Here is a 12644-nt window from a genome sequence, read left to right on the forward strand (position 1 = left end):
CTTTTTATTCAATTTTCTTGGGAGATAAGGTGATGAAAAAATGGTGGACCATTTACCATATGGCTAACTTTTTTTTATAACTAATTAGTACGGGCATGTTCGCATGCGGCGATGACCATAATGTTATTTTCTTTTTTGTTTATTTTTATTTTGTGGAAAGTGGGGTGATTTTACTTTACAACTTAAATCCCGACCTTTCACCATTTAAGGCTACTTTCCCACTTGCGCTCGGAGCGGATCCGCCCAGACGGATCCGCTCATATAATGCAGAAGATGGGATCCGTTCAGAACGTATCCGTCTGCATTATATTGTAGAAAAAATTCTAAGTGTTTAAGTAGCTTCAGACGGATCCGTCCAGACTTTACATTAAAAGTCAATGGGGGACAGATCCGTTTGAAAATTTAGCCATATAGTGTCAAATTTAAACGGATCCGTCCCCATTGACTTACATTGTAAGTCTGGACGGATCCGTTTGCCTCCGCATGGCCAGGCGGACACCCGAACGCTGCAAGCAGCGTTCAGGTGTCCGCCTGCTGAGCGGAGCGGAGGCCAAACGCTGCCAGACTGATGCATTCTGAGCGGATCCGCATCCACTCAGAATGCATTAGGGCTGGACGGATGCGTTCGGGGCCGCTTGTGAGAGCCTTCAAACGGAACTCACAAGCGGAGCCCCGAACGCAAGTGTGAAAGTAGCCTAACAAATAAAAATAAACTAAAAAATTAAGGATCATTCATACTGCAGTATTTCAAATTGCCTGTACTATATAAATAAAATATAAAATTATCCCATTTGAGAAAAAAATCTAAATGGCAATTTGAGGTTTTTCCTTCCCAAAAATTATTGAATAAAAAGTGATAAAAAAAATACAGATTTCCCTGCAAAAAATGAGCCCTCACACAGCTTTGTAGATGCAAATATAAAAATCTTTAGGGGGTCAGAATATGTTAATGAAAAGAAAAGAAAAAAAATTCAGCTTTTACTTTTCAAAAAGTATAAGGAAAACAAAAAGTATAAGTATAAGGAAAACAAAAAGTTAAGGAAAAGGAAAACAAACAAATAATTCCACCCCACTTAGATTTTTTTTTTCTCAGTTTCCCACTACATCGTATGTAATATTAAATGGTACAGTTAATAAGTACAAGTTGTCTGCCAACAAACAATCTCTCATATAACTATTTGAATGGAACAATAAATAACTCATGGCTCCTCCAAGGCAAGGAGAAAAAATTAAAACAACATAAATGGAAAATCGCTGTGTCAGGAAGGGGTTAAAAGATTGGACCATTAGGCAAGGTTCAGGTGTCTCTGCCCAGTGTCTGAGAGAAATTCTGGATTCAACAAATAAAGTTTTTTCATTTTATACTGAAACATTTTACAATTTTCTATTATAAGTTGGATATCATTTGTGTATCAGTTGCTTTTAAGATCTCTTCTTACAATCATTTAATAAGACACATCCATCAGAAGTTTTTTTTATTGCATATTAACAGCCTATAAATAAAGATGGGTGTATGGTGTTTTGGGATATCTTTTTTTTTAAATCACACCATTATTATAATTTCCTTTTCATAGTCTATGGACAAGGCAGAGAATCTCACTTAATATTTATCAGACCATCAGTCAGACCATGGAGGATTGAGTGGTGACGAAATTTGAGCACCACACCTCCTCTATGCTATGCTAGTAGTGTGGCTGATCAAGGCTTCTAACATTATACTAATGAATGTACTGCTTCTCTGTACGCATCTTTATCCCAGCCTTTTGTAGTGCCCTGGAACAAGGGTACTTTGGACTATGGACGTTTGTGGACATTTGCCCTTATTGCTGCTATGTAAAGCCATCAACTCACTACTTTATTGCACTTTGATATGTTATATAAATCACTGAAAAAAGGTGCACCACAATAACATGCGAGCTTGGCTGTGAGTCGGTCCTTAGCACCTATCTGACTATGTTTACACACAATAGGTAGTTTAGCGGTAGGACCCACGCCACACTGAGATACCTTGACGGGGTGCACAGGGCTCCGATATGTTCCTGACTGGAAGATATTGGCTAAAGTCTCAGCTTTTAACATCAGCGTGAGGGTCTATCCAGTATGGTCAGTCGCATATTATTGTGACTTTTTTATATTTTCATCCACTCATTATTTCATCTTGTGTAGGATGTTTTTGTGGTGCGTGTGGTCCGCTGCCGGCATCCTCCATTGTATGCATTTTTGCTGGGGAATGCCATTAGCAACGGATCACTTGCGGCGGAATTGCTCCCCCGGCTATAAACACGCCACAGTGTTTGGGGTTGAGGATTTCCTCCCATTTAGGCCACTTTATTCAGTGATTTCACTTTGAAGGGTTACCTGCACTGTGATTTATGTGGTTGTGTGCACTGATACTGTTCCATATAGATGAACTGCATGTATATGTTTATTGTAATATATTCTGTTCATTTGCACTGTTATTACACTATAGCTGCACTGCACTGTGGAAGGGGTTGGGGCACAGCCAACTAATACTGAAAGACTTTATGACTTTCTACCTATGCAAAGTTTGGAGGGAAAAACAGATACATTAACCTTCTGACTGCCTGGCTTAGCTCTGATGTTTATGTCTGAAGAATTGTTTATGTCTGGGGAAAAAAAGTTTATTTATTCCCATAAACCTGCATTGATGCCCTATGCAAGTCTATGATAGAGAGAAATAGTGAGAATGTTTCTGTTTAGGCTGCACATGTCCACCCACTCCTCCCACTAGACGGTAATATTTCAGCTAGAAACTGTATATAAGTAGAGCAGTGAGAGCTCCTAGATGTCTGCACATAAGTACCAGTGCTTAGTAGGAGAGACCCTGCCAGAGTACGTAAGTAACCAACAGAAGATGCTAAGATGGGGATGCTGAGCCACAGACACCAGGTTACCAGTTTGTGGACCAGGGCTCCAGCTGGATAATTGAGCCACAGACCCTGGGTCATCCGCCTTTGGCCAGGAAACCACCCTTCTGAGAAAGAGAGAGAGTGAGAGAGAGAGAATGAGAGAGACAGCTATCTCAGGCCTTTTCTCAGCATGGAGATGACTGGAAAGCCAGCTCAGAGTCTTGCCTGTATTGTTTTGCACTTGAATTCCTCCAGTAAAGAAGCACACAGTTTTTTCTTTAAACCCTGACTCCCTGGACTTATTTCCCATTGGTGTGCACCAGGATTTACCATCCATTCCAAAGAGCAGCAACACGTGGTGACACCTCAACAGTGTCGGGGGGACCCAGTGTAGCATTGAGCCCATCCCAAACCCTGCCTCAGCACTATGAAAAGAACAGTAGAGCTGTCATTGTGTCAGTCATTCCAATCCTCCATCTACTTACTACTCAAATCAGTATTGCCCTGCAAATAACCCCTTGTGCAGAGGTAGCAGTCGCTACCAGGCCCAGGAGCCTGAGGGGGCCCAAAGACCCTTGTGCCACATAAGAAGACACACAACGCACTGAGGGAAGGGGGGCCCAAGCTGAACTCTTGCACCAGGGCCCATGAGCCGTTAGCTACGCCCCTGCTTGTGCATAAACTGAGATCACTTTGCTCTCCCATTGAGAACTGTTATCTCTCTGTCATTAATGCTACAAAAGGACAATATATGCATGTAATTTTCAATAGTATAGTACTGCCATAATGAAAAAGAAACATAAAAGTTACATAAAAGACTGAACTGAAGACATCCTGATGCATCCTGACCGGAATGCTCTCCATTCAGAATGCGTTAGGATAAAACTGATCAGTTTTTTCCCGGTATTGAGCCCTTAGGACGGAACTCAATACCGGAAAAGAAAAACGCTAGTGTGAAAGAACCCTTTACAATATGGCAATGCTCATGTTTAGAAACTATCAAAGTAAGCCCCCACTGGGCAGTAACACAGGTTTTTAGTCACGATAACTAGGGAAACAACCACAACCGTAATCTACAAAGTCTGCTTCCTGTCCGAAGTTTCCATCTTTGTTTCATGAGTGAACTATAATGAAAGCTGACATTATATTATATCCACTCTCCTTTGAAGCTCGGTATCTCCGTATGTGGAGAGTTTTTTATGGCAGTGACACATTGCACTTCGACCTCTAGAACATTTGTAGTAGAATTGTGCAATAACTTTTGAAGACATAGTAGTCCTGCACTCAGGGTCACTAGTACATAAAGCTGTCACATAAAAGAAAAGCCAGCTTCTGCCATTCTCCATCCAGAATATTATTATAGTTTATGGATTTCCACAGCTTTTTTATTAGCTCTTCTTTGTTATTATCTAACTTCCTATCTATGAATAAGCTGGCCATACGCTTGAGGTAGCTTTCAGCCTAACGTTCAGCTGATATCTCTTCCTCCTGGCTCTAGTATACACATGCCGGCTGGTTGTTTTTAAGTGGGGAGGAGGGAATACATCATTACCCTCTTAGCCCTCTTATTTATCTACCCCGAAAATAAAGCATTGGATATGTTGAAATCCAATATGCCCCATCCTTGTGTACCATTGGGTAAAGCTGGGAAACCCCCATACTCCCAAATTGGCAGTTTCAGACAACTTTTATCTAATGTAAATGCATAGCTTTTAAGGGGTAAAAACAATACTCACCTTTGCTACCACATCCCAATGCCCCTCTGTCCCCTGCTATGCTTCCGGGTCTCGAATGGCTCCCCCTAGCGGCATTTATAGGAGCCATTCATCCCTTTGAAGGATATTTTGCTAGGGGAGGTTTCTCATGATAACTCTCAGGGCTTGTTCACATGACCGTACCATGTTTTGCGGTCCGCAAATTGCAGATCTGCAAAACACGGATGCCACCCGTGTGCCTTCCGCAATTTGCGGAACAGTAAATGTCTATTTTTGTCCACAAAATGGACAAGAATTGGACATGCCTCATAATTTTTGAGGGGCCATGGAACGGAGCAACGAATGTGGCTCAGATGCGGACCAAAACCACGGTCGTGTGAATGAGCCCTTAGGTTGAGTTCACACTTCAGTTATATCCATCAGGTATCGTGAGCCAAAACCAGATGTGGGTCAAAAACACAGAACATGTGCGGATCTTTCCATTATACCCTGTCTCTGAGCAGGCTTAACTACGGGTTTTGGCTCTCAATTACTGATGATGGAAATAACTGATCAAATAACTGAAGTGTGAACTCAGCCTCATGCACATTATTGTATGTATTTTGCGGTCCGCAAAACACGGATCCGCAAAAAATTGGATGACATCTGTGGACATGTTCTATTTTTTGGGGCGAACGGACATGCGGAAATAAAAAAGTAATTTCCGTTTTTTTTGCGGACCCATTGAAGTGAATGGTTCCGCATACTGACCTGTAAAAAACCGGAATGGAAACAGACAAAAAATAAGTTTGTGTGCATGAACCCTTACAGGGACTCTGCAGCAGTTCTTGCGAGACCACACTGCATAATAACTGAAGGGGGAGGGATGTTTGGGTATAGGGGGAGGGGTGTTTGGGTGCAGGGACATATGGTAAAGTATGCCATACTCAGGGGAGCATGGCTTCTTAGATTATAGAAACAGCACAGTTTTTTTGCTTTGGTGACAGGTCCTCTTCAAGTTCTTTATATCTCTCCTGATATGTTTTATGCTTCAGATCCTCCACCGTTTTTGTAGCCCACCTTTTGACCCTTCCATTTTATTTACCGTATATATGGTCTCAATAGCGTTTTATACAATGAGATCAAAATCTCTCTCTTCCTACTGGTTATACCTCTACTTGCTTTCCCAACTGTCTGCTCACACAAATCGGTAAGAGGAGCAGCAACCAAAGATCATAGTTCTGTAATAACTCCATCTAGACCTATTCTATGGGGGGATATGTACCAGGACAGTACACAACTGTGATACCTCTTGGCGCAAACACGACTCCAGTGGATATTAGTATCATCTTTTTTTATTTTAATATAGAGTGACAACGCGTTTCGGAGTAAATATACTCCTTTTTCAAGTCTGTGGGGTCCTTGCTAATGCTGATAGCGTAGCTTCTCACATGTGGAGAGGAGGTGGGGTTCCATGTGGCTTCCCAGGGTCTCCTGAATTAGGGCAGGAAGGTCTGCCAGGAAGCGACATGGACCCATGTGCGGGGTGCACACTGCCGTTGCTGTATGCGGGGCGCAATACTGCAACGGCCTTGTGCATGAGGCCTTAATAATACCATGCAGTTTTTGAACATCTGACCTGATTCACACTTACCACGGCTGCTCACACGGTACAATGGTGGTGCTCTGCTATATAAAGTGTTGAGTTCAACCATAAAAAGCGAGATGATAGAAGAAAAGCGGCACTCACCAATTCCTATACCAATAGTAGCTTTATTCCAGGTAAAAACATGATAGATGCGGGTCACTGCAGTGAGTGCTGCTTTTCTGCTATCATCTCGCTTTTTATGATTGAACTCAAGGCCTTAATAATATGGTCGGTCTCTTTCTGCGGGTTTGTCAAGCAATTACCACATGAAAGTGTCACATATTTAGGACAGGGACACATATTGCAGCATGTGGTGGTTTTGAGTATAATACCTCAGTTATAACCACAATGTCTTGCAGCCATTGGCCACTGCATTTGGACAGGGTTTTGGTAGCGCACAGGCCCTGCAAATATCTGACACTTGCATATAGTAAGTTCTTGAAAACGACCTAATGAAGGTTTAGGCATTGCGCATGCTGAGGTGGATAAAAAAACGTCAGAGATGTTCTTGGGGAAAGACATGGATGTGGTTTTTGTGGTATAGCCAGAAAGGGACCATCAAAAATGTTTTCTCACATATATAAATATTCTATAATTTATTTTATTTTTTTACAGAAAACGGGTGGGTGCTTTTCTGGATATAATTTTACACTATTTTACACATGTATTCTAATTGATTCAAGTGTAATTAATTACACTTCATGTATTCTAATTCCTCTCCTGGCCCTTTAACTTTCTCCTTTCTTTGAACAGACAGCCTCACTTGATTTTTTCAGATGGTTCACTGAGGCCAGAAAGTTACTCTGATATACATGATATACACTCACCTAAAGATTTATTAAGAACACCTGTTCTATTTCTCATTAATGCAATTATCTAGTCAACCAATCATATGGCAGTTGCTTCAATGCATGTAGGGTTGTGGTCCTGGTCAAGACAATCTCCTGAACTCCAAACTGAATGTCAGAATGGGAAAGAAAGGTGATTTAAGCAATTTTGAGCGTGGCATGGTTGTTGGTGCCAGACTGGCCAGTCTGAGTATTTCACAATCTGCTCAGTTACTGGGATTTTCACGCACAACCATTTCTAGGGTTTACAAAGAATGGTGTGAAAAGGGAAAAACATCCAGTATGCGGCAGTCCTGTGGACGAAAATGCCTTGTTGATGCTAGAGGTCAGAGGAGAATGGGCCGACTGATTCAAGCTGATAGAAGAGCAACGTTGACTGAAATAATCACTCGTTACAACCGAGGTATGCAGCAAAGCATTTGTGAATCCACAACACGCACAACCTTGAGGCAGATGGGCTACAACAGCAGAAGACCCTACCGGGTACCACTCATCTACACTACAAATAGGAAAAAGAGGCTACAATTTGCACAAGCTCACCAAAATTGGACTGTTGAAGACTGGAAAAATGTTGCCTGGTCTGATGATTCTCGATTTCTGTTGAGACATTCAAATGGTTGAGTCGGAATTTGGCGTAAACAGAATGAGAACATGTATCCATCATGCCTTGTTACCACTGTGCAGGCTGGTGGTGGTGGTGTAATGGTGTGGGGGATGTTTTCTGGGCACACTTTAGGCCCCTTAGTGCCAATTGGCCATCATTTAAATGCCACAGGCTACATGAGCATTGTTTCTGACCATGTCCATCCCTTCATGACCACCATGTACCCATCCTCTGATGGCTACTTCCAGCAGGATAATGCACCATGTCACAAAGCTCGAATCATTTTAAATTGGTTTCTTGAACATGACAATGAGTTCACTGTACTTAAATGGCCCCCACAGTCACCAGATCTCAACCCAATAGAGCATCTTTGGGATGTGGTGGAACGGGAGCTTCGTGCCCTGGATGTGCATCCCTCAAATCTCCATCAACTGCAAGATGCTATCCTATCAATATGGGCCAACATTTCTAAAGAATGCTATCAGCACCTTGTTGAATCAATGCCACGTAGAATTAAGGCAGTTCTGAAAACAAAAGGGGGTCCAACACCGTATTAGTATGGTGTTCCTAATAATTCTTTAAGTGAGTGTACAGTACAGACCAAAAGTTTGGACACACCTTCTTATTCAAAGAGTTTTCTTTATTTTCATGACTATGAAAATTGTAGATTCACACTGAAGGCATCACAACTATGAATTAACACATGTGGAATTATATACATAACAAAAAAAGTATGAAACAAGTGAAAATATGTCATATTCTAGGTTCTTCAAAGTAGCCACCTTTTGCTTTGATTACTGCTTTGCACACTCTTGGCATTCTCTTGATGAGCTTCAAGAGGTAGTCACCTGAAATGGTTTTCACTTCACAGGTGTGCCCTGTCAGGTTTAATAAGTGGGATTTCCTGCCTTATAAATGGGGTTGGGACCATCAGTTGCGTTGTGGAGAAGTCAGGTGGATACACAGCTGATAGTCCTACTGAATAGACTGTTAGAATTTGTATTATGGCAAGAAAAAAGTAGCTAAGTAAAGAAAAACGAGTGGCCATCATTACTTTAAGAAATGAAGGTCAGTCAGTCCGAAAAATTGGGAAAACTTTGAAAGTGTCCCCAAGTGCAGTCACAAAAACCATCAAGCGCTACAAAGAAACTGGCTCACATGCGGACCGCCCCAGGAAAGGAAGACCAAGAGTCACCTCTGCTGCGAAGGATAAGTTCATCCGAGTCACCAGCCTCAGAAATCGCAGGTTAACAGCATCTCAGATTAGAGACCAGGTCAATGTCACACAGAGTTCTAGCAGCAGACACATCTCTAGAACAACTGTTAAGAGGAGACTGTGTGAATCAGGCCTTCATGGTAGAATATCTGCTAGGAAACCACTGCTAAGGACAGGCAACAAGCAGAAGAAACTTGTTTGGGCTAAAGAACACAAGGAATGGACATTAGACCAGTGGAAATCTATGCTTTGGTCTGATGAGTCCAAATTTGAGATCTTTGGTTCCAACCACCGTGTCTTTGTGCGATGCAAAAAGGTGAACGGATGGACTCTACATGCCTGGTTCCCACCGTGAAGCATGGAGGAGGAGGTGTGATGGTGTGGGGGTGCTTTGCTGGTGGATTTATTCAAAATTAAAGGCATACTGAACCAGCATGGCTACCACAGCATCTTGCAGCGGCATGCTATTCTATCCGGTTTGCGTTTAGTTGGACCATCATTTATTTTTCAACAGGACAATGACCCCAAACACACCTCCAGGCTGTGTAAGGGCTATTTGACCATGAAGGAGAGTGATGGGGTGCTGCGCCAGATGACCTGGCCTCCACAGTCACCGGACCTGAACCCAATCGAGATGGTTTGGGGTGAGCTGGACCGCAGAGTGAAGGCAAAAGGGCCAACAAGTGCTAAGCATCTCTGGGAACTCCTTCAAGACTGTTGGAAGACCATTTCAGGTGACTATCTCTTGAAGCTCATCAAGAGAATGCCAAGAGTGTGCAAAGCAGTAATCAAAGCAAAAGGTGGCTACTTTGAAAAACCTAGAATATGACATATTTTCAGTTGTTTCACACTTTTTTTATTATGTATATAATTCCACATGTGTTAATTCATAGTTTTGATGCCTTCAGTGTGAATCTACAATTTTCATAGTCATGAAAATAAAGAAAACTGTTTGAATGAGAAGGTGTGTCCAAACTTTTGGTCTGTACTGTACATGTTATACTGATATACATGATATACATGTTATACTGTTATACAGTGCTCTTCTGTGGGGATCTTTATCTAGGCCTAGTGCTATACTAGAGGTGTCATACTGTTATCCAAATTCTACTAATCTACTATTTTACTAACAGATACCAAATTTAAATCATAGCATAGCAACAGTAAAATAACAATGGTGTCACTATCTGTGTAGAAAATGCATCTCTCTGTGCTGAATGCTACAAAATAACAATATTTTGTATTTAATATTCAATATCTAATCATGGTGCCATTGAGGAACAACTGCAGGGTTCGAAACGCACAGGACAGACATTTGGTGTTGTGCTACATGGTGTCATTGCATCTCTTCAATAAAGATCAAGTTTAACACAAATCTACACACCACTTGGCCCATTATAGACATCCCGTGGGAAATAGGGCTGATCCTAATGTTGGACTGCTGAAGAGTCTAGATTTGGGCCCCCCAAAAAAGCTGTATATCCCAAACCATACCTGATTGTGCAGTTTCTTTCTCAATTTTCTAATTCTTTCTTTTAATAAACTTTTATATTTTATATATATTTTATATATATTTTATCCACTGTATCTATTGTTGTACTGAGATTTAAAAATGGTCATATAGAATTCTAAAGAGCCAGGGTTAACCAATGTATCCATATTACATGGTGGACTACAATCCACTTTGTTGGATTTTATGTTTAAGATTCATCACTTAAAACACAAATAACTTATGTATGCAATCTTTAACAACAATTTGGTTCATACAAGATGTGTAGAATGTGAGAAAGAGCATATATCATGAAAAACGCATATACACAAAAAAAAGCCTCATGGAAAACGCATGCAAAAAACGCATGTGAATCTTTCCCCATGAAGTGAATCCAGTGATCCACGATTTGGTGCTAATCAAGGATAAAAAAGGCGGAGGCAAACAGGTAATGCGGTACCACTGATGAAGGGAAGGAGAGTTCCCGAAACGCGTCTGGGCTGGATCGCATACCTGTAAAAGAAGCACCTCCGCACCTTTATGCATGGCCATGCAGAAATATCAAAACAGAGGAATATTTGGATGATCAGAACTTAGATTGAATAACTGGGAAAGTTCACTGCCTTCCACTGTGCTGGACGCAAATTACGCTCTAAGTCCCGCGACATTTCGGGTAAGCGAGCTGCAGGAGTAAGGACCGAGACGCCGGCAGTGTCCCGCGCCGCTCGTCTATCTCCCACGTTTGCAAAGACGCATACACAAGACACAAACCAAACAGAAGGTAAGAAGACTCAATCTGTGGAACTTTATATGTTATGGGTATGAGATCAAAACCAGTGTAACATTCACCCTATTATATACAAGACTACGGGAAATGAGACTGCTGTGTGAGACACCATATACAGCAGGAGTTTAGCCTGGTTCACTCACATTGCCCACATTGGAATCTATTGATCACACAGCACTTGAACATTGTGTAGGAGTCCGGAGTTTCACTATTAACTTTCGTGTGTGTTCATCCGCATACATTATATCGGAGTCCAGCAGCTGTAGAGTATTGCACTACGGTGCAGCTATATATCTATATAACTTAATATATATAACTTAATCTGTGTGAACTTCTGGCTTTAAGTATTGCATCTGATTTTATTTAGATTTTTGTTGTGGATTTTATATTATACACATGTTTATCTTGATTGTGATTTAATTAAATTTTATTTATACATTTTATTGGATTATTGTGGTCCAAGTGCAGTGTGTTCGCCTTAACTCTGGTTTCAAATCTACTATTCAATACTAGAGGGTGGGTGTCCCTCTATTTTTGGGTTAGTAGCACCTATTCCAGAATTCTGCCTGGAGTGAGCCACCGCCCTGAGTTTAATCTCTTCAATAAAGCCTGTGGATTTAATCAAGAAGCTTGAGTGCTGAATCACTTTATCTTGCATTTAATATTCAATTGTACAGTATTGCAAAAGCACAAAAGAACAACCAAAATAAAATTAAAAAATTCTATGAATATTGAGTTAAACAAAAAAGACCCCTTCCTGACCGCAATGTCTCTTTAAATGGGTATTCCACATTCAGCAAAAAAACTTAAAGGGAACGTAGTATCTGAGCTGTAGGCACCATGTTATAAAGCAGGAAGAGCTGAGCAGGATGATATATAGTATTATTGGAAAATATTTATTATAACTTGTAATTTATATCTGTGTTCATTTTGGGCTTTGATGTCGAAGAGGCGGTCCTATCAGTGATGACAGCCTTTCCTATATGACTGTATACAGAAATAGCTGTCAATCACTGATAGGACCGCCTTCTGGACTTCAAAGCCCAGGAAGAGCAAGAATTTAAATGAATACATGATACATGTTTTGCTGAATCTTTGACCAGCTATATATCAGTCTGCTCAACTCCTCCTGCCCTATAACATGCTGCCTGCAGACTATTTCACATTTTCATGGTGACAGGTTCCTTTAAAAGGGGTTGTCTGAGATACTTAGAAATGTAACCAAAGCCTCTAAATGCTGTAAATAAAGAAATCTCATAGTCACTAGTGTTAAGCGCAAAAATATTTGAATATCAAATTTTTTTAGCGATTATCGGCACTTCGCTAATTCGCAAATATTTCGAATATAGTGCTATAAATTCGCTATTTCGAATATATATTTTTTTTATTGTTATATTTGTTTCTTTCCCACTTCCCAAAAGTAGTTCTTACCTGTCCTTTGGATTCCTGGCTTCCTGGCTGCTCCAGTCAGTGCCCGTTGCCGCTTCT

Source organism: Bufo gargarizans, chromosome 2 (assembly GCF_014858855.1).
Source record: "Bufo gargarizans isolate SCDJY-AF-19 chromosome 2, ASM1485885v1, whole genome shotgun sequence".
NCBI lineage: Eukaryota > Metazoa > Chordata > Amphibia > Anura > Bufonidae > Bufo > Bufo gargarizans.